The sequence below is a fragment of the Heteronotia binoei genome, chromosome 1, assembly GCF_032191835.1.
Source record: "Heteronotia binoei isolate CCM8104 ecotype False Entrance Well chromosome 1, APGP_CSIRO_Hbin_v1, whole genome shotgun sequence".
Classification (NCBI taxonomy): domain Eukaryota; kingdom Metazoa; phylum Chordata; class Lepidosauria; order Squamata; family Gekkonidae; genus Heteronotia; species Heteronotia binoei.
Genome location: NC_083223.1, coordinates 246,476,490 through 246,503,911, shown reverse-complemented (window position 1 = coordinate 246,503,911; position 27,422 = coordinate 246,476,490). Strand labels below are relative to the sequence as shown.

Here is a 27,422-nt window from a genome sequence, read left to right as displayed (position 1 = left end):
TTTCTCTCTGAATCAGAAACTCAGAGTGGCTTACAATCTCCTATATCTTCTCCCTCCACAAGACACCCTGTGAGGTGGGTGGGGCTGAGAGGGCTCTCACAGCAGCTGCCCTTTCAAGGACAACTCCTGCCAGAGCTATGGCTAATCCAAGGCCATTCCAGCAGCTGTAAGTAGAGGGGCGGGGAATCAAACCTGGTTCTCCCAGATAAGAGTCCGCACACTTGACCACTACACCAAACTGGCACTACACCAAACAAAGCTATACTTTCCAGATTTTTTTGAGGAAGGAGGGAAATACAGAGCTTTTTAATGGCCTCTGCAGAACTCAACTTTCCACACTCTGATTTTTAGTAACAGAAATACTTTAATCCCCAACCACCAATTTTTGGATATATGGTAGAGTTCTTCAAGCCAGCTTTTGTAAACACAAAGACACAGCATGAATAAACTGCAAACAAAAAAACCCAATTTTAAAATCAAGCAGAACAAACATTTAAACCAGTACAAGCTAGCAGTGTTCTTGGAAATTGGTGATTAAGACAGCCATCCTTAGCAGGTCTACTCAGAATCCTACTCAAGTCTATTTTATGGGGTTTATGCCCAGGAAAGATTTTTTATGATTGCAGCCTGGAACAAACAACTGCAGCAATTTGTTTGAACTAGATTAAAAACATTCTGAAACAAAGCACTCAACTATCTTTCTGAAACTTAACAGGAATGATGACTAGAGCTATGGTAGTATAAGATTTGGGTTGAATCCTACCAGACACAGGCTTGACCCCATTATAAAAGCCATTGTGTGGTAGTGCTAAAAATGAGATTCATGGAGAGGAGAGGTCCATAGCCTTAACACTTTTTTTCCCCCTTTAAAAACCTTTCAAACTTTCCCCATTTTTCTCCATCTTTTACAGATATGACTGAGGCTTCTGTCTGGGGGCGAGGGACCCCAGGTTTGGGGGCGAGGACATCCTGTCTGGGGGAGAGGACATCCTGTCAGGTGTCAGACTCCAAACTGACTCTAGCTCCCCCAAGAAATTATGCATGGGTAGAGAGTGTTGACAAAGGCCTATTACGCACAAATTTAAAGAGTTACGAATACCCAGATGTTTCCAGGATTTTCCCACCCATTTAAATGGGAGAGTGTCTTTAATGGCTTGCTTTACCTCAGTTGGAATGTGGATAGAGTAAATTTTGGATTTGGAATAATTAATTGTAAATCCTGAAAATCTGCTAAAATTTTCTAAAATGATCAATTTTGACCTTTAATTTACATAGGGGGCGTTTTCGCACAGGGCTTACCCCGGAGCGACGTCCCTCATCACCACGCAGCGTCTGCGCGGATTTCGCACCAACTGCTCCGCAGAACCCAGAAGAGCCGCAAAGTGCCGAGGCTTTTGCGTCGCAAATGTAAAGTTGGTTTTGGCGAAAACCATTTGCAACGCAAAAGCCTCGGCACTTCGCGGCTCTTCCGGGTTCTGCGGAGCAGTTGGTGCGAAATCCACGCAGACGCTGCGCGGTGAAGAGGGACGTCGCTCCGGGGTAAGCCCTGTGCAAAAACGCCCAGGGAGTCAAGAGGGTTACAGAGATAAAACACTGCATCACCTGCAAAGAGACTCAGTTTGTAAATGTCCATGCCCCCTTCTCCCCACCCTTGCCAGCCCCAATTTTCCTTGTGAATAATACCTGACAATCTCTTGACTTTTGCTGTGACTTTCCTTTCAGCCTTGTAAAAATACAGAAAAACTCTGTAATCTCTTTCTTATGCCTGAAACCAGCATGTTCTGTCACTCATTGCCATGAAACTGGAAGGTAAGAAAAGAACATTTATATTAAGGAGAAAACTGAGGAACAGAGATCTTTGGCAGCTGTGCCTTTATTATCACTTTCCTGTAAATTCCTTTACTGCATTAAACATGCTTATTGTGAACCCTCAGTTTGTAAGCCCTGAGCATGGCTATTAATGATAGGTCATTTTGGAGGTCATTAATTCATAGGGTCACCATAAGTCTGAAGTGACTGACAACACTTACCATACACACATCCTGAACCCAACCTTTTTATTGAAAGAATATTCATCCAAGAATGGTCCCAATAATTAAAACGAGGTGTCTTACTTCTGGCTACTGCATCTTCTCAGAAGGGCTTGGAATTTCCCCCACTCTTGCCAGACCACATTCTCCTGTCACTTACTGCTCCTTTAGTGTCTCTAGGCTTTCAATCCCCAGGTCCCAGCAGGGGATCTCCTGTTATGGCAGGTTGTTTCCCACCCCCAGTCAGCTGGCTGGCAGGGGAAAGCCCCACCCCAACAGCCCCCATGTGCCTTCAAACCTGGGAAGGCTTAAGAAGACGCCGTGAAATCAGTTTTTATAAAGATGTGCATGCCTTTAAATCTTGAGCTGCGCTGAATGGGGTGAGTCTGCAGAACAACATGCCTGTTGAAAGGGAAAGGAAGGGAAGGAGTCCAGAACCCAGGCCCGGGGCTAGGAGTGCCTGCACCCCTAGGCTGGACTGTGGTCCTCCGCCCCCCCCCCCCCCCAAGTTTATTTATAGCATGCAAAGCTATCATTTGGGAAACCAGAGGTTAGGATTTTAGTGTGCAAATGGCTTCTTAAGGGACTGTAAAACAAATGGAGGTTCTGGCAGGCCCGGCACGTGGGAATAGATCATGTAGGCAGCTGCCGAGGGCGCTGCATGGCCTACAGGGTGCCGCAAGGCGCCCACTCCCCACACGCCAGCCAGCACAGCTCTGTCTCTTTCCCCCACCCGAAACTTGGGCAGAGGAAAGAGGCAGTTCAACCTCGCTTGTGGGCTGCCTCCCCTGCAGGAAAATATTTGGTAAGAGTAGAGGATACCCGATATAGAAATGTCAAAAACTAGAGATCGGGTAGCACAAACATACAATGTATATTCAAATGCTCATTGTATTCAATTGCTTATTCCATAAACACAGTATACACACAAACATATTCTTAAAGTCCCAGTCCACAAAAGTCCACTGTATTCCAAAGTCTACTTGAGATGCAATCTTCAATTCCTTGTATTTCTTGTATGAAGTAATGGAGAAGAAAAAATGGAGACAGGTTTCGGCCACGCCTTTCTCAATCGTCACTCACAATGCAAATCACTGCATACACCTCCAGTTTTTGGAACAATCATTCGCTAATTGGGACCCAATCCTACTATATTAACAGGCATCGCCTCACACAAATTCCACAGCTGGTTACTTTAAGAATATGTTTGTGTGTATATTGTGCTTATGGAATAAGCAATTGAATACAATGAGTATTTGAATATATGTTGTATGTTTGTGCTACTCGATCTCTAGTTTTTTACATCCCCTGCAGGAAGGCAGCCCGAGAGAGGACGAGCCCCTGTGCCGCCTCTTTCCCCCACCCAAGATTCAGGTGGAGGAAAGAGGCGGCTCGGCTTCACTCTTGGGCTGCCTACGTTGCAGGAAAAGCAGCCCGAGAGCGAAGAGGAGTCCCTGCTCCGGCTCTTTCCTCCAACCAGGATTCGGACAGAGGAAAGAGGCAGCTCAGCCTCATTCCCGTGCTGCCTCCTCTGCAGGAAATACAAATATGGCAAAAATATTGTGCAAATCACACTCTTAAATAGTTTGTACAAATTAAATATATTATGAAGAACATACAAAAGTTATCATAAATTCAGAACATTTTAGCCAAACAAAAGTCTCAAATGTGATATTTCAGGGAGGACCCCTCAAAGTCTCTTAATTTCACAAAGAGAGTACTAAGACTCAACAACAAAGTTCCAAAGGAGTCTCTCCGTCGCTTGTTGGCTTCCGAAGGAAAAATTCTTGCCTTCACGCAACCACCAGTTTTTAATTGTGTTCCGTTGCTCCGGCAGCTTCCTCATAAGCCAACTGAAATTTCCAGCCAAGGTCTCTCTCAAACGCCCATTTCAGTATCTTGAGACTTTTGTTTGGCTAAAATGTTCTGAATTTATGATAACTTTTGTATGTTCTTCATAATATATTTAATTTGTACAAACTATTTAAGAGTGTGATTTGCACAATATTTTTGCCATATTTGTATTTTGTATATTGTGCTGCCATTGTCTTTTCCATTCCTCTGCAGGAAAGGCAGCCCAAGAGCAAGGACGAGCCCCTGCACCAGCTCTTTCCCCTGCCCAAGACTCAGGTGGGAGGAGGAAAGAGGCGGCTAGGCTTCACTCTCAGGCTGCCTCCCCTTCAGGAAAGGCTGCCCGAGAGCGAAGAGGAGGCCCTGCGCTATAGGGTTGCCAAGTCCAATTCAAGAAATATCTGGGGACTTTGGGGGTGGAGCCAGGAGACTTTGGGGGTGGAGCCAGGAACAAGGGTGTGACAAGCATAACTGAACTCCAAGGGAGTTCTGCCCATCACATTTAAAGGGACAGCACACCTTTTTAAATGTCTTCCTTCCATAGGAAATAATGAAGGATAGGGGCACCATCTTTTGGGGCTCATAGAATTGGACCCCCCTAATCCAATCATTTTGAAACTTGGGGGGCATTTTGGGGAGAGGCACTAGATGCTATACTAAAACTTTGGTGCCTCTACCTCAAAAAATAGCCCCCCCCCGAGCCCCCAATATCCACGGATCAATTCCCCATTATTCCCTATGGGAATCGTTCTCCATAGGGAATAATAGAGTTCCCAGTAGACATTTCCCTCCCCCCCACCCCCCGCTTTCCAAACCAGGGAATCCCCTGCCCAATCCCTCTCTCACGCACACAAATACTTATTAGATCTTGTTCCTGCAGAACTTTACTTGCTATGAAAATGAAAGCAAAAGAAAGGGAGGGGCCATTCTCCATCGAAACTGTTACTGACCCTTTCCCATGAAGCCCTTCCTGTTTCCTGCTCAGCCTTAAAGGCACACATTTTACAAACGGATCAGTTTGCAGGTTTCTAAACCTGCAGGAGCTCTACAACTACATAATGACTGTGGGGGTGGGGCTTCCCCTGCTGGCCAGCTGGCTGGGGGCGGGGAGAAGCCCTTTAAAAACGGGGGATCCCCCGCTGGGAACTGGGGATTGGGAATCCTACTGCGCTAGCTCTTTCCCCCACCTGAGACTCTGGCAGAGGAAAGAGGTGGCTCAGCAATTTGCATGGAGGGTTCCTCTTGAGGAGGGGGGGCGGAGCCTGCCACCCTTCCAGGCTTTGTCAGGGTCTCCTGAGGCCTCAGCAAAGTCGGGGGTGGGCTTTTTTGTTTTGTTTTGATTTAACAAAATGACCCCTGTTCCCAACCATTTCACTTGGTATAGTAGGCTGGTTTTCTGCCGACAAAGTTAAGATGTATCCCCAAGGGACTGGCATTAGTGCTGCAGCTGGCAGTGCAAGAGAAGGTAACAGGCAGGACTTTTTTTTTGTAGCAGGAGCTCCTTTGCATGTTAGGTTGCATCCCCCTGATGTAGCCAATCCTCCAAGAGCTTACAGGGCTCTTCTTACAGGGTCTACTGTAAGCTCTTGGAGAATTGGCTACATCAGGGGTGCGTGGCCTAATAATGCAAAGATTTTCCTGCTACAAAAAAAGCCCTGGTAACAGGTAATTATGTTATATTATATTATATTTATGAATCAGCTAATCCCCACAGCTTTGGTGCTCTAGGCGATGTACAGTTCCATAAAAACAATAAAATAAAAATCATGATATATGATGCATTACTTTAAAATCAAGTGATGATATTTGCAGTTCCCTCCCACTTACAGTTTATGCCCCCATTTCTGCTCTCGCCTGTGCAATTGTCAGCCTAATTCAGGGCAAACCCCAGAGGTGTTTGGAGCAATATCAGGGCTCAGGTTGCTCCCAGTGTGCCTGGCCAAATACTCACCTTCAGCTTTCCTCTTTTATTGGTGAACACACCCGCATTGTCAAAAGCAGATGATACGATTTTATTGTATTTAGAATTTGCACCAAGGAGGTTGCCTGCCACCACAATAGAGCACATTTATTTATTTCAAATTTGTATCCTGCCTTTCCACTTTTGAGCCCAAGGTGAGACTCTGGAATTAACAAACCCTGTATAAGGTTTTGCAGAACTCTCCTGTGAATTTAGGGGGAGGTATTTGTGAGTTTCCTGCATTGTGAAGTGGGTTAGACAAGATGACCCTGGGGATCCCTTCCAACTCTATGATTCTATAGCCTAATCCTATGCAGTGTTTGTGGAACCCAATTTTTAGGGTTGATCCAGACAGGGTTTTTTTGTTTGTTCAGTCTCTATTAATTCTTCTGCTTATTACAGACTCTGTTGCCCATAGCTTTTTTCAGTCAGCTTTTTTTAATGCCCAAAGAGGACCCCAAAGAGAACCCCATTCTCCTTTAATCACCAGAGGAACAACTGGCTAGATTCAACCCATAGTATAGGAGCAGACCACACTTTGGGATTTTTAAAACACAAAGTATGATCACTAATACTTTTTTTTTAAAAATAGCAATAGCCCCAGTGGTCAGGAGGAAGAAGGTGGCCACTGCTGGGGGCATGGGGCAGGGAAACATGGGGAGGCAAAGGGAAGGGATGGGCGGGGGGGGGGGTGAGTCACGTGAAAGGGAAGTGGGTTGCTAGTGTTTCCCACCCCAGCGCTGAACGTCCCAGAGAGTGCTGGCCTCTCCGTGGCTTTTCTCGCTGATCAGCCGATTGGCGGGGGAGGGGGAGTGCCTTGAAAGAGCTGAGGGAGGGAGAGGAAGGTGCCACGGAGGGGGCAGCATGGCGGGGGGGCATTGAGGCTGCCTGGGGCGCCATGTGCCCTCGGGCCGGATCTGTGTCTGAGTCATGTTTGCTACCTGCTACTCTCCCAGATATCAGGCAGCAGTGGTGGACTGGATCTAAAAATATTGGTTGCCTGGAGACAAGGGGGACCCACCCACAACTATAAGGCTATCATTTATTTTTTATAAGAAATAAATACAATTTTCAAAAAACACATAAGGTACAATTAAAACTTTTGCAAAATAAATCATAGGCTGTGATTCAGGCTCCCAGTTAACATTCAAGTAAGACAAGATGGAGATGTCCCCACTTGCACAAGGTCTGGGGAGGGGAATCCTCTTAAGACATGTCAGTTGCCTCAACGCAATGCTGGATTAAACCTGTGGAGCCTCCTAGGCAGCCAAAATCTTGGGGGCCCCCTTGCAAATTATCTCAGAATGCCCACCTGTCAAGCGCGCTTATTTCTGAAACATTATGGTTCTTAGACAGAAAGCAGCTCATCATTGTTGATGAATTGGGAGAAGACATCTGGGAAGATGAGCCGGCGGGAAACGAGGGCGACCTGCACTGAGAGGTGCTGAGCAGCAGGTCGTGGAACTAACGGCGCCACTGAGGGTGAGAATTACTGGGACTTTGTTTTTCATCCCACTGACTTTACTGAACCCTAGATTTAAGCGTTTTATACATGTCAGAGCACTACTAGATTCGGGGTGCACCAGAGACATAATCACACACTGGTAGAAGTGACTGGACTCCCTACGAGTCCACTACAGCATTCCATACAATTTGAGCAAATGGATGGGACAGTAATGAAGGGGGAACCTTGTACGGCGCAAACCCAAGGGGTGCTAGTGGGGATAGAAAACCACTGGGATACAGAGATTTTTGTTGTGGCCCCTTCCTCATCTTTTAATATGGGAATGGGATGGCTAGCCAAACATGAACCCAACATAAAATGGGGAGACCAAATCATAGACTTTAGAAGTGGAGGGTGCGAGCCCTAGGGTGGCCATAATGTCTGAAGGCCAGCCAGGGACACCTTGGGGGGGGGGGAGTAGGGGTGCGCGCGCGCGCCGCCGGAAACAGGAAGTGACGTCTCTTCCGGTGACGTCATGCCACCGCCGGAAACAGGAAGTGACATCACCCCCCCCCCCCGCGCCACCTGCCGGAAACAGGAAGTGACATCACTTCCTGTGACATCATTTCCTCCGCGCCACCTGCCGGAACCAGGAAGTGACATCACTTCCTGTGACATCATTTCCCCCGTGCCACCTGCCGGAAGCAGGAAATGACATCACTTCCTGTGACATCACTTCCCCCAAATGACATCATTTCCCCCAAATGCCACTGCCGGAAACAGGAAGTGACTTCACAGCACTTCCTGTGACGTCCCCAGGGGGCCGGCGCAGCGGCACGCCGAAGCAGCCTGTCACTAATAACACAGGTCGAGATGCAGGACAGGAACCCGGAAGTGACCGACAGGCTGCTTCGGCGTGCCGCTGCGCCGGCCCCCTGGGCCCCACAATGATGGGACCGATGCCACAGGGATGGGCTCGAAACACTCTATAACCCCTCAAAAGAACAGCAGTCTAGCTCGCTTCCCCCGAGCCCTGCCGCCATAAGCCTCAAGGGGGCTCATTTTGCGGCATCTCCCGGCGGGAGGGTGGCACCCGCACGGGACACATATCAAATGAAAGAGGGGGCGCAGGGCTATCAGAAACAGCCGGCGGAGGGAGTCGGGAGACCACCCCACTGGGGGATCCACACCCCGAAAGTGATGAAGGTGGCGCAGATAGAGCCAACAGAGCAAACAGGACAAAATAAATAGGCTGCATTATGCAGCACAGTTGAGAAAGTGCCTTATCCCATATACTGATGAAGTAAATACAGGATTTGAGAACAAAATTGCACTGCAGGTAAACACTGCCCATAACTCCTATCTGGCCTTTGCTGAAAGGATTTGGGTGGTATGTCTGAAAGCACCAGAAGACAAACACAAAGCTCCCTTACACTGAATCAGTGCTTGGGTCCACCAAAGTCAGTATTGTCTACTCCAGGGGTGGCCAGAGTTGCTTAACAAAAGAGCAACACAGAATAAAGGTCAGATGTTTGAGAGCCGCAAGACATGAACATCGGATATTTGAGAGCCACGGAAGGAAGGAAGGAAGGAAGGAAGGAAGGAAGGAAGGAAGGAAGGAAGGAAGGAAGGAAGGAAGGAAGGAAGGAAGGAAGGAAGGAAGGAAGGAAGGAAGGATGGATGGATGGATCCTGGGGATAGCTTCTCCAGGAGAAGCACTCCCAGCCAAGTCAGTGTGCAGCAAGGAGTGATCTCCTTCCTTGCCACAAGCAGATCCTGGGGCCAGTTTTTCTTTAAGCACAATTTAAACCATGCTGCAAGGAGAAGCCCCAGAGTCAGGGCGGGTTTTTTTAAAACTACAGATATTTTTCTTCTTGGGTCTATTGGACCCAGAAAAAATTGGGATTTCTGAAGAATCCAGGATCCAAATACCATACTGATACTGGGATCTGGGATTTTTCAGAAATACTGGATTTTTTTTAATCCTACAGACCTGAACCAAGAAATATGGGGGGAGGGGGTTTGCATACCCTTAATCAAGAGATCCATAGCTGGGAAGCATTTTAACATTTGCAAAGACACTGATATATTTGCGCAATCTAGCCAGAGCTAAACACTTCAGTCCTATTAACTTCAATTAAATAGTTAAGCATGGTCTTAAATGGCATGCATCAATGCTTAATTTTAAAGTGCTTAACTTTATTATTGTTACTGACCATACAGAACTTAATGGAGCTTTCTAGACAGTAATTCCAAAGCCACAATCACAAGTAGTAAAACTACATGTCCATTAGTTGCATTCTGTAAGATAACCAACAGATTTCAGTATTATATATACTTTCAGTACATGTCTTCCCTTGCTCCTATAGTGAGCTATCAAGTATCTGAACATGTTCCTTGTTATTTGCCTCCTTTTTTCAACTGATTTTTTCCATCTACTCATGCTCCAAGCACAATAAATTTAGTTCCGCTTTACACACCTTCAGAAATTGCTACTGTAGTACGTTAATGGTATACTGGTACAAATTCTCCAAAACAGTAATTTCTGACTCTGTGGTGACATCACATCACAATGTTTTTCATGGCAGACTTTTTACAGGGTGGTTTGCCACTGCCTTCCCCAGTCATCTACACTTTCCCCCCAGAAAGTACTCATTTTACCGACCTCGGAAGGATGGAAGGCTGAGCCAACCTTGAGCTGGCTACTTGAACCCAGCTTCCGCCAGGATCAAACTCAGGTCGTGAACAGAGGGCTTGGACTGTAGTACTGCAGCTTTACTAATCTGTGCTGCAGGAATACCATATTGGCTGCTGACTTAAAATTTGTGTACAATTCTTAGATGGAATGGCCAATGGAATTACCAAGCAGCAATATTAAAACTCTGGTCAATGTTAATTAGATAATTGGAGTGGATGGGACTTTGCAAATTTCTACCAGGTTTGCAGCTGTAGGAATATGCTCTTAAAGTAAAACCTCTGGGGCAAAATTTAAAAGAAGCAGGCAATCTTTTACTTTAAAAATTCATGTTGGAAAAACAACACTTTTTTCTGTTTTGGAAACAGATGTCTGAATCAATTTTATTGACACTAAATTAAAACAAAGCAAATTATAACTCTTATCATGCCACTATGCAAATATGAAAGAAAGGACTTAAGTAATGATCAAATAAAACTGGGATTTTTATTGCATGCCCAATCCATTACCTTTAGTTATGCAAAATTACACACAATATTTTATAATGAGATGGAAATTCCATGTAAATTATTGTCTAACATACATATATTTTATGCATCAGAGAAATGCATCTACCATAAGTGCTGGAAAGTTCAGTTAACAAGGAATGCTAAACCAAACACTGCAAATAGGCACATTTAACATATTAGAATATGACTACATTTGTCCCTGCAAAATGCATACCTAAGTGCCATGTTTATAAAAAATGTAGGGTGTGATTGAGTCACAATACCTCCACCTTCAATGTATGTGCTCCCTGTATGGGTACTTCCTACTGCTGACCCCCTCCCCAGCAATCAAAGACCTCCTAAATCAGCAATCAAAGACCTCCTAAATCTGTGATAGAGCTAGGGTTACCAACTCTGGGTTGGAAATTCCTGGAAATTTGGATGTTGAAGCTTGAAGAGGACTATCCTGAGTGCTATTACACAGCAAGCACACAGAGGTAGTTTCTAGGCATCAGAGCTGATCTGAGTACAGTTCCAAAGTTCATATCAGTGCCAGTTTAAACCCTGTGGAGGCCGGGCCAGGCAGCTAGGGTTGCCAAATCCAATCTGGGGACTTTGGGGGCGGAACCAGGAGACTTTGGGGGTGGAACCAGGAGACATTGGGGGTGGAGCCAGGAACAAGGATGTGACAAGCATAATTGAACTCCAAGGGAGTTCTGGCCATCACATTTAAAGGGACAGCTCACCTTTTTAAATGCCTTTCTTCCATAGGAAATAATTAAGGATAGGGGCACCATTTTTGGGGCTCATAGAATTGGACCCTCTGGTCCAATCGTTTTGAAACTTGGGGGGTATTTTGGGGAGAGGCACTAGATGCTATACTAAAAATTTGGTGCCTCTACCTCAAAAAATAGCCCCCCCAGAGCCCCCAATACCCACGGATCAATTCCCTATTATTCCCTATGGGAATTGTTCTCCATAGGGAATAATAGAGTGCCTAGTAGACATTTCCCTCCCCCCCCACACACACACGCTTTCTAAAAGGGGGGAAGAGCCTCCATACCAGGGAATCCCCCCTCCCTCTCTCACACACACAAATACTTACTTGGTCTTCTTCCCTCTGCCTGCTGTGAAAACGAAAGCAAAGAAAGGGAGGGGCCGTTCTCCGAAGCCCTTCCTGTTTCCTCCTTCCTGCCCAGCCTTAAAGGGGCAGGCATTTTACAAACTGCTACACCAACAGTTTTTACAAACTGCTACACCTACAGGTATGTTCTCCCCCCCTCCACCCCCCACCCCCACCCCCCGCTTCCTGATTTCTGGAGACCAACCGGGGGATGAAGCGGGGGGGGGGGGGGGTTGGGAAGCCTAGGGCCAGCAGGGAAGGCGAGGAGGCCTCTCCCTCCGGCTACCAGCGCAGCGCAGCTCCCCTCCCGCCTTCTGCATCACCCCCGGACTTACCAAGTCCTTGGCTCGGAAGGCCAGCGCGCCTCCGCCGCAGCCATGCCGCCTCCTCCTCCGGCCACGGCCGCCTCCTTCTCCTCCGAGGCCGGCCCAGCATGCCCCTTGCCGCCCGCACAGCAGAGGGGCCGGGCGGAGAAGTAAAGCAGGCCCACGCAGGCCGCCTTTGCCCCTGCAGGGAGTGGAGGGGCGGGGCGCAAGTCCGGCCTGCTCCTGCTCCTCCAGCGTTGCTGCTCAGGGTCCTAGAAGGACCCAGATTCGGGGCTTGCCACGCTTCTCCGCAGCTGCTCCTCCGAGATGGGCTCAGGCTGAGCCCATCTCGGAGGAGCAGCTACGGAGAAGAGGCAGCAGCAGCGCAGCCTCCCCCCGCTTCCTGGCCCCACGCATGCCCGGCTCCTCTCGCTGGCTAAACCGGGACTTCTAATGGTCCCGGTATAGGCAGGCCGGGAGGCGGGAATTTGGGCCCAGAAGCGGGACTTTCCCGGGTGACCGGGACGGTCTGGCCACCCTAGCGAGCCCCATCAATGGAACGTGGGGCCCGGAGCCACCCCCTTTGAATGAAAAACTATGCCTCACTATAGAGGAGGTGAGATCAATTCCCCATGAGTACAGAGACTTAAAACAAGGGTTCAGTGAAGAAGAATCTAATGAGCTCCTCCCACCACCACCATCGAGATACTGACTGTGCTATAGAATTGATTCCGGGGCAGAGCCTCCCTCGAGCTAAACTATACTTCGTGGGGTGGGCTGAAAAAGCAGAACTTCAAAGTTTCTAGACAAGAACCTAAAGCGGGGATTCATCAGACCAGCCACGGCCCCCCATGCCACCCCCGTGTTGTTTAGGAAGAAGGAGGACGGGAGGCTTAGGCTGTGTATGGATTTTAGGGGGATCAATGTGATTTTGACCTCAAATGCATACTCCATACCCCTAATAAAGGACTTATTGAACACCGTGTCGGAGGGGAAGATTTTCACCAAGCTGGATCTGAGAGATGCTTACTTCTGGGTACGCATAAAAGAGGGGGATGAATGGAAGACGGCGTTTAACACGCCAATGGGACAATGAAAATACTTAGTCATGCATTTCGGACTACAGTGGGCTCTGGGAGTTTTCATGAACTTTATAGATGAAGTCCTGCGAAAACATCTGTACAGGGGGGTAGTGGTGTACCTGGACAATATAATTATTTATTCAAATGACCTCCCCTCCCACGTGAAATTAGTGAGGGAAGTCTTAGCAACCCTCTATGAAAATCAGCTGTATGCAAAATTATCCAAGTGTGAATTCCATAAGACGGAATTGGATTACATAGGTTACAGAATGTCAGAGAGGGGTTTGGCAATGGACCCTGCCAAAATACAAGCTGTGCTAGATTGGGAACCCCTGAGGACACGTAGACAGCTCCAATCCTTCATCGGATGTGCAAATTTTTATCGTAATTTTATACAAGGGTTCACACACACCATGCTCCCCTTAATGGACTTCCTCAAAACGAAAGGGAGGGGTTCAGAGGCCAAGCAGCCAGGAGCAAAGTTAAATTGGACAGAAAATTGCCAAGAAGCATTCAACAAATTGGAAAGGTTATTCACCAGTGAACCCATCCTGATTCACCCCAATGAGTTAAAAACCTTTGTGGTACAATGCGACACCAGTGATGTCACTGTGGGGGCAATTCTCAAGCAACCAGATTGGGGGGGGGGGATTTCCCTTAAAACTGTGCGCTTACATCTCTAAAAAATTCTCTCAAGATCAGAGGAATTGGTCGGTTTGGGACAAGGAAGCTTTTGCTGTAATGTTCACACTAAAGACATGGAGATCTTGGTTAGAAGGGGCGAGGGTCCCATTTGAAATATGGACCGACCATAAGAACCTAGAAGCCCTGACTGGTCGCAGAAAACTGACTGAGAAACAGATCCAGTGGGCGGGATTCTTTGCTAGATTCGATTTCAAACTGAAGCACATCTGGGAATCTAAGAATTTTCTGGCTGATGCATTATCTCGGCTTCCCCAGCACAATAGGCAAAGAGAAGAGGTGATCGATTCACTCATCTCCCCCCACCAATTGGGGGGGAGCGGTAACAACCCGTTCACAAACAAAACGCGAAAAATTAGAAGATAAGTGGGGGGCAGAAAGACTGATTTCCGAGGTGGAAAAGGAAGGAGAAGCAATACCTGAGGGGGTAAAGAAGGGGGAAGGAGGCTCCTGGTACAAGGACAGTAAACTTTATGTACCAGAGAGCCTCCGGAGAGAAGTGCTTCAATTCTGTCACGACAGCAAGCTCTCTGGGCACTTTGGATATGTCAAAACCCTGCATCTAGTGAATAGACAATTTTGGTGGCCGTTTATGAAAAAAGACATATCTAATTATGTCACTTCGTGCCCAATATGCTTAGTGGCTAAGAGAAGAGGGGGAAAACCCCCAGGGTTGTTACAACCATTGGAAACAGCAACCAGACCATGGTCGGTAGTCTCATTGGATTTTATTGTAGAACTTCCCCCCTCTCAGGGAAAGACCGTAATCCTTGTAGTAGTGGACACATTCTCTAAGCAAGCCCACTTCATTCCATCCTCTCAAATACCCATGGCTAAAAAACTAGCCCAGTTATTCTTCCAGCACATGGTGAAACTACACTCTTTTCTGGATAAGTTAATTAGCGACAGAGGCGTACAGTTCGTTGCCAACTTCTGGCAGGAGTTTTGCAAATTAATTGGGATTGAGCAGGGATTGAGTTCTGCATACCATCCCCAGACCGATGGACAGATGGAAAGGGTAAACACACTGCTGGAACAATACTTAAGATGCTTTGTGAACTATCAGCAGTCAAACTGGGCAGAATTACTCCCATTTGCAGAATATGGATATAATAACAGCATACATAGCTCCACCAAGTCATCCCCCTTCCTGGTAGTGAATGGGTATGAAGGGAAATCCTTTCCACAACTACGGGGGAGGGGGGAATGCCTGACATGCCATCAGCGTTTGAGCAGTGGTGGGGACAGTTGGGGAAAACTTGGAACAACATCCAAGAAAATTTGGAATTGGCTAGAGACCTACAAAAAACATTACGATAAGCATCATTCACCCACTTGGGATTTTAAAGTGGGAGATACTGTGTTTCTATATACCAAGAACTTGCCTCTACCACAAACTTCTAAAAAACTGGCATACAAATTTTTGGGACTGTTCCGTATTAAACGTGTAATCAATAAAGTGACTGTAGAACTCGAATTACCTAAACTGTTCAGTAAGATACATCCCATCTTTCATTGCTGTTTATTTCAGAGGGATCCTGGAGCCGCGCCGTGGCACCCCCGACCCCAAGCTATAGAGCCTATTCCAGTGGGGGATCAAAATCACCATGAAGTAAAAGAAATCTTAGATGCTAAGCTGAAGCGGAGTGTATTGTATTTTCTTATTAGATGGAAACATTTCTCAACAGCACATAATGAATGAGTGGTTAGCTCAAATGTGAAAGCGCCAGCGCTGATTAAACAATTCTATGCTAAATATCCTTCAAAACCCCGGAGAGGGGCTTAGCGGGGGCAGTATGTCAAGTGTGCTTATTTCTCTAACATTATGGTTCTTAGACAGAGAGCAGGTCACCGGCTCTCAACTGCTCCTCCCTTATTTACAACCATTGGGCAAATAATAAATCCATCTGGCCCAAGGATGTTTATGCTACAGCCTGGCTGGTACCCCTTTCAAGTCGCCTCTCCCACAGGTTCACACAGACAACTCTTATCTGCGTCTAGAGAAGTGTGAGAATAGGAGATGTTTTTTTTTAAAACTCAAAATTTTTTATTTTTTATATTAACAAAAAAGAAGAAGGGTTTCCATAGAAAAATACAAAAATGCAATTTTTTAGACATCAGAAAATAGTATTAATCCAGAATACACTCAAACTATCCCAAACACTGAAAACACCAATAGACAAACAAACAAACAGGGGGGGGGGGAAGGGGGGGATGGGGAGAAGGGAACAAATTATAATTTTGCCCCCTCAAGTCTCACAGTCAATTTTCTTAGGCTGTACGCTAGCGGTAGGAGACGTATCTCAATATAAAACAAAGTTTAGGTATTTCTTTGGTATTTTGTTCTTACTTGACGCATTGGCATTGACGTGATCAAAAAACCTAAACCATTTTTCAATAAAAAAAAACACCTGCCTTAGGATTGTCACTAAGGATAAGTTGAGATGCAATTTTGTCCTGTATAATCAAATCCCATACCTTTTGGAACCATTGAGTCATTGAAGGGACTCTTGCCACATTCCAAAATTTTGCCAATAGTATTTTCCCTGCCAATAGCAGAAGAGAGATGAGTTCCTTCTTTTGTTTGGAGTATTTACTAGCCGGCCAGTAGTTGAGTAAAATGGATTCTGGGGTCCTTGGGATGGTGTCATTGACAATAGTCTCAATTTTATTTATCAAGGAATTCCAAAAGATTTGAACTTTCTGGCAGGACCACCAGCAATGGTAGAAGGACCCAATTTCACCACAGCCTTTCCAGCAAAGGGGAGTGTAATTTCTACTCGAGTGGCTAAGGGAAAGAGGAGTCAAATACCATCTTGAACATAATTTAAATTGTTGCAATTTAAAGTTCGTGCAACGGGATTTACAAATTGGAGACATCCAGATCTTGGACCATTGATCTTCTGATAAATCAATAGAGCAATCTTTACTCCAAGCATTCTGTTGTGTTGTAACCGATGCCCAGTTTTTTTGGTTTAATAAATTATATAGTTTAGAAATCGCTCCTCTCAATGTTGTGTTTTCTTTAATAATTAATTTTTCAACAGCATTCAATTGATTTTCAGCTACCATAAAGGGAATTACTTTATTCAATGTATCATAAAGTTGGTAATACTCATACCAAGGAATTTTGGCGCTATATTTAGATTCCAACTGGTTGCGGGTAAGCAGCTGACCCTTAGAACTTACATCTGAAATCCTAAGGATATTGTGTTGTCGCCAAATTCCAAAGCTCTCCTTTGAACTTCCCGGAGGAAACCAGCCCTGACCCAAAAAGGCCATAACAGGAGTGGAGGGTTGAACAACAAGATTTCTATATTTGTCCCATAACTCTAAAGTACAGCGCAAAAAAGGATTATTCAACAAAGTTTTTCTCCTTTCAGTTCTAGTATTCCAAAGGAACTCATTAAGACGGACAGGGTATAAGCTAGCAGATTCAATTTGAAGCCAAGGTGTCTGACATTCTTTTCTGGCATAAAACAAAACATTACGAAGTTGGGCTGCGACATAGTAGCTATTTAAAATTGGTGCAGACAGGCCGCCCTTGACCGTAGGTTTGGACAGGACATGATACGAAATCCTTGCCTTCTTGTGATTCCATATGAAAAGGGAGAAGCATTTTTGCCAGGACTTCATGTCACTGTCTGGTATAGTAATAGGGAGATTTTGAAATAAAAAAAGAAACTTAGGTAGAACGAAAGTCTTTAACAGGTCTATTTTTTCTAACAGATTGAATTGTAGCTTAGTCCATTTAGCCAAATTAGATTTAATGGTTATAAAGAGTTGTTTATAATTTACTTCAAATAATTTAGATTGGTCCAAAGGTATATGGATGCCTAGATGACGCCAAGATTTAGTAACCCATTTAAATGGAAAAGTAGTTTCTAATTGTTGGTAGACATCTGGAGGAAGGTAGATCGGATAAATTTCCGATTTAGACATGTTAATGGTAAAGCCTGAGAACTCTTTAAATGATGTTAAGGTTCTCATTAATTTGGTTAACGAATGCAATGGGTTGCTCAAATAAAAAACAGTGTCGTCAGCAAAAAGGCTAACTTTATGAGAGACACCTCTCACCATAATGCCTGCAATATCAGGATCCGACCGTACTAAGTGGGCTAACGGCTCCAACGAGATGGCAAACAAAATTGGAGAAAGCGGGCAGCCTTGACGTGTACCTCTTGATAAATGAATTTCATCTGATCTGTGATTATTAATAGTTAATTGCGTTTTAGGATCTTTGTAGATGGCCGAAATGGAATTTAAAAAATTTGGGCCAAATCCCATGTAGTTTAGGACTGCTTTTAAATAATTAATTTCCAACATATCAAAAGCTTTTTCTGCGTCCAAAGAGAAAATTAAAGAAGGCACTTTAGATGTCTTGCCAAAATGGATTAGATTGAGGGTTCTCCTAATATTGTCTGAAATAGAGCGTCCAGGAATAAATCCTGCCTGGTCTGTATGTACATAAGCACAAATAATTTTATTTAATCTACGGGCCAAAATAGTTGAAAAAATTTTGAAATCATGGTTTAGGATCGAAATTGGTCTGTAGGATTTGGGGTTTTGCTTGTCCTTGCCTTCTTTGTGTATCACTATCATCTTGGAATCCTTCCACGAGTCCGGGAGGACACCAGTAGACATAGCAAGGTTGCAAGTTTTTAAAAGAGGATGTAACACGTCAGAGCTGAACTTTTTATAAAACTCCACTGGGAATCCGTCCTTTCCCGTTGCCTTATTGTTCTTTATAGAGGATAGTGCCTCCAAGATTTCAGATTCCGAAATTGGTCTATCCATAAAGTCAGCATCCTCTTGGGTTAGTTTTCTGTCGAAGTTAGCATCTTTTAAAAACTTTTTAAAGTCTAAGTTGCTATCAACAGAGGATGTGTACAAGGAGGAATAGTATTCCTGAAACACCCCAGTGATTTCTTTAGGAGTGACATAAACCTCCCCTTTAGATGAGCGTATAGAATGAATTGTTCTGGTTTCACTCTGTTGCTGCAACCTAAACTTCAAAAACCTGAGGGATTTTGAAGTTTTAGTAACAAATTTCTGTTTTAAATACAACAGTTTTTTTTGTATGTCTGAAGTTTCTATCAGTTCTAATTTGTTTCTTTCAAGCGAAAGTTTTTTTAAGTATTTTTTCCCCCCAAATTTCATGTGTTTCTTTTCCAATTCGGCGATTTTAAGTTGTTGCTCTAAAATAGTTTTACGCCTGTTCTTCTGGCATGTCGCTGCAATGGAAATTAAGTCCCCTCTGAGCACCGCTTTAAATGCATCCCAAATCAGATGTTGCGAAACTCCACAGTTTCCATTGAATAAAAAGTATTCTTGAATTGACTTTCTAACTCTCTCACAAACACTATCCTTAGACAGGAGGAGTTTGTTTAAGGACCAAGTTGGGCCTTTGTTGTCAGAGTCTACAAAAGTTAACACCCCAGACACCCAAGAATGGTCAGAGATCGTTCTAGATCCTATATTTACATTGTTAACAAATTTTAAAAGATTCGGGGAAACTAAAATATAATCAATTCTCGAATAGGAATTATGAACCTGGGAAAAAAAGGTATAGTCTCTTGCCCCTTGATTTAGCGTCCTCCAGATATCTACCAAGTTAAAAGAGAGTAAAAGATCGTGTAAACCTGGCTTCTTGTGCAAAGTGCGTTTAGACCCCTTACGATCAGACTTGTCCAGAACTGGGTCAACGATGCAATTCAGGTCACCTCCGATGATAAGCTCTCCTTGCCTGAAACCCATAAGCTCAGAAAAGGTTTCCTCCAAGAACTCCAGTTGGCCACTGTTTGGTGAATAAATAGATGCAATAGTTAATGGTTTTCCGTTCAGGATACCTTTGACAAATACAAATCTGCCATTGGGATCAGCTTTTGTATCTTGTACACTGAAGGAAACAGATTTAGAAATCAGAATTGCCACTCCCCTTGCTTTTGAAGTACCTGATGCTTGGAAAAACTGATTAAACCACCTGGAACGTAATAAAGAAGAAGATTGTTTTTTTGCATGGGTCTCTTGAAGGCAAACTATTTGAGGTCGCTCTTTGGCCAAAAAATTCGAAATGCGAGCCCTTTTGATAGGATTTTTAAAACCTCTACAGTTCCAAGTTAGAACTTTAATGTCCTTAGACATGGTATGGCTGAAAAAGGATCAAGATGTACTATCTACCTTAGATCTGACTGTGGTACCTGATGGCGACTCACTGAAATGACACTCAAAAAAAAATTTACACCAGTTAAGTTGCAAAAACTTAAGTCAAAATAAAAAGGATGTGAATAAAGAGGGGGAGGGGGGGAGGGGAAACCACAACTACAAACACCACAAGGGAAAAGAAAAAAGACAAGACAGGACAAAATTCACCTTTCCGGTTAGCTTATAGAAAGGTAAACAATTACTAAACTAACTTATAACCCTAATTCGGGTAACGTTTCAAAACCTCTTTCCAAAAAAAGAGGCTAGGGAAAATAGTCTTTAATTTCCCTATCTTGAAACTCCTACACTCCACCCAAGAGGGGGCAAATAACCTCCAAACAGTTAATCAAAATCCTAACTCTCCCTCCTTCCCCAAATATTAGTATTAAATAACAAACTTCCTCAAACGTTTATAACAATAATGATAACTATTAATGCTTACACTTTTGTACTATAAAGATTTCTTAACAACAGTAATAAGTAAGGAACTGTCACATAAACCAACCATAGAGTTAATATTCACCTCAAAATATAGGCATTATGCTGCCTTCATCATCCAAAAAATTTTGAACTTTAAGCTCCCAACCCGTGGTCATTCAGACCAAGCAAATATTATAGATGATTTATAAATGATGACTTATGGCAAAAATGAAATTACTATTATGTATTACAAACTAAGTGGGGAAACCATTGCTTTTTAGATAAAAATAACAGCAATAAGAACAAAAACGTTTCTTTTCGCACTCTTATATAGTTAGTTTGTTAGTTAAAAAATGATTCCTATGGTTTCCTTCAGTTCTTGCTTGAGAACCAGTAAACATTACTTGTCGAAACTAATTATCACTTCCAGCTAACTGCCAAGATATACTCCATCAAAATAAACATGTTGGGTCTTAGATTTTAACGTATAAAGTGTTCAGGTATCAAATACTGTTATATATTGAAAGCACGCTTTGCTTAAATCATTACTTTGCCCATAGTATAACAACAAGACTTCCCTCTCCCAATGATTTTTTATATAAAAGATTCTAAGTGTTCCAACAGCTATTAGCATTTTACATATAGTTCAGTGATGTTTAAGCAGTTAAGTGTCTATGAAGCTTCTACTTCTGTAGGCATTTGGCATTCTAACGGTGGAAAGAGCTTCTTCAATTCTTCCTCTTCTTCCGGTGCAAGCTTTAAGGCCAAGGCGTCCAGTAAGGCGAGTCCCGATTTTGCATCATGGGCTTTGAACAGGGCTCCATTTTTAAACAGCAAAACGTCAGAGGCTGGGGACCATCTAAAACGGACGTTATTTGCGTGGAGCTTGCTTGTGATTAGTTTTAAATTTTTCCTCTTCTCGAGAGTCTCTGGAGACAGGTCTAAAAGGAATAAAATTCTTTTTCCTTTAAATGTCAAGCCATCCCCTTGCCTTGCCTTGTGGAGAACCAAGTCTTTAATTCTTGGGTTTGAAAACTGAACAAGAATGTCTCTTGCGAAGTTTCGACGCGCCAAATTTGTAGGGCCCAACCGTTGCACTTTCCCTATGTTCGCCGCCATGTTTTCTGCCACCTGCAATTTCTCTTGGAGCCAGCCCGCTATAAACAACAATAAGTCATTTTTTTCCTCCGCTCCTTCATCAAATCCGCGAAGCTTCAAATTCAAAGCTCTCCATTTGTTTTCCAGTATCAACAGTCTGTCTTGCATTTTAATTGTTTTTCCTTTAACTTCGGTAATTTCTCCTTTAAGGGCTAGACCCAGCTCTGCTGATTGCTCTGCTATTTTTGCAGTAGTAGCAAGGTCTTCAGATATTTCTACGACCTGCACCTTTAAGGGTCTAATATGTTCTGCAATAGAGTCATTAAAATATTTATGTATGTCCATCCTCAAAAGATCCAAGTCTTTCCTACTAATCGGCCGGTCCTCCTCTTGAGAAGGAGTAACTGGCGTTTTAGACTGAGGATTATCAGGGCTGGCGGCCATGTTGAAATCAAGCGGAGCGCACAAGTTCAAATCACTGACCTTCGTTGCGTTGTCTGGAGAAAAGTAAGCTGAAACGGGAGTTGTTTTTTTAGGCAACTGCTTCTTCTTTTGGCGAGCCGTTTTCCCTTTAGTTCTAGCTGACATTGGAGTTTGTGATTTAGAGTAGGCTTCAGTTGGGGAAAGAGGCTAGCGGAGCTCTCTTAATATGCGTCTGCCATGTTCCCGCGACGCTCCGCCCCCCCAGTTCCCGCGACGCTCCGCCCCCCCAGGAGATGTTTTTAATAGCCTAAATTCCTTAGCAATAAAATAGATACTGTGTAGTAACCTTTGAACCTGTGACTCAAGCATGCATCTGTATGGTAACCTTTGAAGATATCCTATATAGCAACTATGTTGCTGTGTATACGTCATTACTGTCCTTGGTACAGCTTCTGAATTTCTAACAATAAAACAGCTTTGATTTAAAACAAAAGACTGCTTATTGAGAAATATCGGTGCTTGACACCGCCCCGCCACCTATGACTCCTTCTGCAGCCTGCAGGCACCTTCTTAAAAGCCCCTTTTTCTAAGCTGCAGGGGAGAGGCAGAGAGGCAAACATGGCGACAACGCCAGCAGCAGCTGCACCAGGCAAGTAGAGCAAAGAGTGACCTGGCTGCACGTGCAGGCTCGGAGGGCTGCAAGAAAGGGAAAACTTGGGGGGGGGGGGGTTGGCCTGGGGCCCCTAAAGACATGGGGGCCCATAGGCCAGTGCCTACTTGGCCTAATTGTTAATCCAACCCTGCCTCAACTCAAGGGCCTGTTTATATACAAAATTCACTAAAAGTGCTACTGACATACAAGGCTCCAGAATAAACAACAGAAAGTCCTCTAGAAGATGATGATGATGATGATAATTATTATTATTATTATTATTATTATTATTTTATATCCCGCCCTCCCCCGCCAAGGTAGGCTCAGGGCAGCTCACAGGACATGGTATAACCATGATTACAATAAAATACAGTTACTACAATAAAAGACAGTTAAAATATTATTAAATTACATTCATAAATTAAGTAAATCAGTTAAAACCATTATAGATTAAGGTGCTACAGTTCGATACATGTATAAGGATGGCTAGATGTCATTACCTGGGTTCCATCTTAAAAGCAAGTTGAAAGAGGACGGTTTTACAAGCCCTGCGAAACTGATTAAGGTCTTGCAGGGCTCGCACCTCCTCTGGTAGCTGATTCCACCATTGGGGAGCCATTGTTGAGAAGGCCTGCTCCCTCGTTGTTTTCAGTCTGGCCTCCCTTGGTCCGGGGATTTTTAAAAGATTTTGAGAACTAGATCTCAGTGCTCTCTGAGGAACATATGGAGAGAGGCAGTCCCTAAGGTAGGCAGGTCCTCGGCCATATAGGGCTTTAAAGGTAATAACCAGCACCTTGTAACGAACTCGGTACACAATTGGAAGCCAGTGCAGTTCCCGCAGCCTAGGCTGTACATGTTCCCACCGAGGTAGTCCCACTAACAGCCTGGCTGCTGCATTCTGCACTAACTGCAGTTTCCGCGTTCGGTATAAGGGCCGCCCCATGTAGAGGGCATTACAGTAGTCCAACCTCGAGGTGACCGTTGCATGGATCATGGTTGCCAGGTCGCTACATTCCAGGAAGGGGGCCAACTGCCTCGCCCTCCTAAGGTGGAAAAAGGCGGATTTAGCAGTGGCAGCTATCTGGGCCTCCATTGTCAAGGAAGGCTCCAGTAGCACTCCCAAGCTCTTGACCCTGCGCACTGGTATCAGTGACGCACCGTCAAAGGTTGGTAGGGAGATCTCCCCTCCTGGCCCGCCGCGACCTACGCAAAGGACCTCTGTCTTCGCTGGATTCAGCTTCAGCCCACTCAGCTTGAGCCAACCCGCCCAGATCCACCCAGATCACTTGTGGTGTGGAGAGTTCAGCCAGAGGAAGAGTATGGAAAGTTATCCTGCTGAGATGAGCATGATGAGAAGCCCCATGGGTCTATTTCATGGGTCATTTCTCCTGTACTTATCAGGAAGGGGAAAACAGACACAGACGAAGAGGGAAAAGGTGCCCTGGACAAGGGGCTGCCCCACATCCCAGCCTGACCACACCCCCACAAAAGAGGGGAAAAGAGAGAAGAAAAAGCCAGCCAGCCTCACAGTTTGCATGGCTTGACTGGGCACTTCCCACTGCTCTGCCAAGCTTATATATGTTCATCAGTATGCTAAACCAGGCTCCACTAGGCTAGGCACATCTTTCTGCAACTTGTCTGAGCTAAGGTGCTGCCTTCTCTGGGCTGGGCACCTAGCTACATGCTGCTTGCTTGGGCCATGTACTGCTTGCCTCCTTCCCCAGCCCTCCTTCTCTGGGCTGGATCAGCACAAGAACTCTAGGCTCCATCTTGTGATTGGTAGCTGTGCTGAAGATGCTCGGTCCCAAGGGTAGCAAGGTGCCCTGCGTTTACAAATGCAGTGGTCACAACATGGGGAAAGAAAAATAAAAGGTTTGCTAGCCTAGCTGATCCCCTCCTGGCAGAATTTTTTGTTTCATGCCTCTGTGGGGGCGGGGGGGGGGACAGGCCATTGGCCCACCTGGAAGTTCCCCAGTAGCTATAATGGCCAACCTACCTCTGGGGGCAAGGAAACTTGAAAGCAGAAGGGAAACTATGGAGGAAATGGAAAGTGCAGAAGAGAAATACAGACGTATCCTCAAAAAATGATTTTATTTTTTAAAAAATTCATTAAAATAGTAATGCAAAATAAATTTTAGTTGCATTGCAGTAATAATATTGGAACTTCTATTATATTTTCAAGGCCATTAACATTTTTAACATATTGTCTAATGTTTAAGAGGGCCCCACTTCATCAGGGGTCCACAGGGCCCACTTGCCATCAAGCAAGCTGACACCTTGGCTAGTCCGCCACTGTCAGGCAGAGAAAGGTATCTGCTGATATGCCAGGGACTGAATTTTCTGCATACAAAAGTTCCACTATGGTGAAACAGTACACAGTTGAAGATGCTTTCCATGTCGTCATGTAAACCTTTGGCTTATTTAGCTTAGAACTGTGCAATCTAACTGGCAGCAGATTTTCAGTATCTGAGACACAGAAGAAAAAGAGCTTTCCCAAGACCTGCAACCAAAGGGTACAAGCGGACATGAGTGCAGAAAAGGGCTGACTAAGCAATGCAAAATGGTTGAACTCTGGGACCATCTCAACAAAGTTATTATGGTACAATGTAATTCATTACGAGCCACTTTGTCACTTGCAAAAAAATGTCTATTCCTAGAGTGGGGAGTAGAGAGGAAGAGAGAGAGACACATAAACACACACACTTTCACACACAAAGTCACCAGAGGAGCATAGGGGAAGGGGAAATTAATTACTGCACAGAAAGGGCAGAGGACTCATTTGTCCAGGATCTAAATATATGACATGGCATCAAAGAGCAAGGATGAAAACAAGATGCATTCAAACGAGTGAACAACCAGTCAGAACAAGTTGCTCCTGGGAACATGCAGGGTTCATTCCTAAAACACAAGTACTCACCGTGACTATTATTTTAACAGGAATCCTGTTTCTTCTGGACAACCTGCAGGCAGCCTCCAAGCAGGACACCTTAGCAGTTTACTGGTAATCAAAACTGAAAGTACTTTGAAGGGTGAGATATGCCTGCTGTTATTCTCCAGTTAGTTAACCCTTTCCTAACACTTTACTCCCAATGAATAGAGATCCAAGTGGGTAGGTGTGGAATGCTCTGAATGATGGAGGAGCTGGCAAAGTAGCCAATTGGCATTTCCCCATATGACAGCAGTCACAGCTCAGATCCTAATATATAGAATATATAGAATCATAGAGCAATAGTGGATTCTCTAATATAAGCCACTGTGAGCTTGTAATTGTAAGTCACTTAAAGCTCCATTACAAAGAAGTACGGCTAATAAATATTTTAAATAAATAATGACAGGTCAAATCCTAGAATTTGACTCAACTGCAGCATGGATGGATCGCAATATTGCATCAGCCATAACAACCTTCCAAGGGACTTCAGCTCCCTGCGTGCCTGTGGCCAAATACCCATCTTTAGCTCCCCTGTCTTATCTCTGAGCACACTGATGTCTTCACAAGTAGATTACACAATTTTATTGTATTTAGAATTTGCACCAAGGAGGTTGCCTGCCACCACATTTATTCATTTCAAGTTTGTATCCTGCCTTTCCACTTTTGAGTCCATGTTGACTTTGAAATTAGCAAGCCCTATATCAGGTCTTGCAGAACTCTTCAGAATTTGAGACAGACAGGGATTATGACGCAGTAGGCATTACTGAAACTTGGTGGGCTGACACTCACAATTGGAATATTAGGATTGAGAGGTACAACTTGTTTAAAAGGGACAGACAAATAAGGAAGGGTGGAGAAGTTGGATTATATGTAAAAGAGGTATATGCTTGTAAGGAAATACATGAATCTGAGCATGGAATGTTAGTTGAGAGTCTCAGGGTAAAAAAGGGGGATAAGAAATAATAGTGATATTATGGTAGAGGTCTGCTATAAACCACCAAGCAAGGCTGAGGACTAGATCAGACACTGCTAGAACAGATTACAGAGGTCTCAAAGACATGAGATGTTTATGTTTAATTCGATTTATACCCCGCCCTCCCCACCAAGGTGTGCTCAAGGTGGCTTACATCAAATCGTAGTATACTATGACTGCAATCATAAAATCAATAAAACTATTAAAGTACAAGTTAAAACAATCTACAGTTGGTGCTAACAAATTAGATGTTACTCATACTCAGGACGACAGTTGTTCCAGAATTCTCCTACAGTCAATTGAGGGCTTGCCATAAGAGAGCGGTCTTACAGGCCCTGCGGAACTGAGTGAGGTCTCGCAAGGCCCTAACCTCTTCCGGCAAATGATTCCGCCAGGAGGGGGCTGCCACTGAAAAGGCCTGATCCCTGGTGGTCGACAGAGATACAATGGTCATGGGAGATTTCAATTACCCATATATCTGTTGGACGTCCAACTCTGCTAAAAAGGAAAGGTCAAATAAATCCATAAACTTCATTTTCCAGTAGAGAGCAGATACAAAGGTATCTGCTATCTTGGACTTGATTCTCACCAACAGGGAAGAACTGGTTGACAAGATGAAAGTAGCGGGCACAATGGACAGTAGTGACCAGGGGTTTTTTGTTTGTTTGTTTGGGTTTTTTTAAAGCAGGAGTACATGGAAATGCAGTTCCGGCTGGCTTGGCATAAGGGGTGTGTGGCTTAATATGCAAATGAGTTCCTGTTGGGTTTCTTTTAACAACAACAACAAAAAGCCCTGATAGTGACCATGTAATTTTGGAATTTTCAGTCTTGGGGAAGGGAAAAGCTGTACAGGGGTGTCAAACATGTGGCCCGGGGCCAAATCAGACCCTCAGAGGGCACCTATCAGGCCCCTGAGCAACTGGCTGTCATCTGCTTCCTTCTCCCTCTCTCTTGCTTCCTTCTGCATAACAGCTTGCTTTGGAAGGCTTGCTCAATTGCACAGGAGCTACAGAGCAAAACCTCTATTTTCTTCATAGGCTGAG

General features: G+C 44.5%; 1 protein-coding gene across 1 annotated transcript in view; it reads right to left on the bottom strand.

Annotated features, from left to right (window-relative positions):
- LOC132578895 (interferon-induced very large GTPase 1-like) overlaps positions 1–25,480 on the bottom strand; it is a 33,459-nt gene extending 7,979 nt beyond the window's left edge. Inside the window, exon 1 of the mRNA XM_060249063.1 lies at positions 25,395–25,480. The gene's annotated coding sequence lies outside the window, so the exon portion shown is untranslated. The remainder of the gene's footprint in view (positions 1–25,394) is intronic.
- Positions 25,481–27,422: the final 1,942 nt, after the last annotated feature.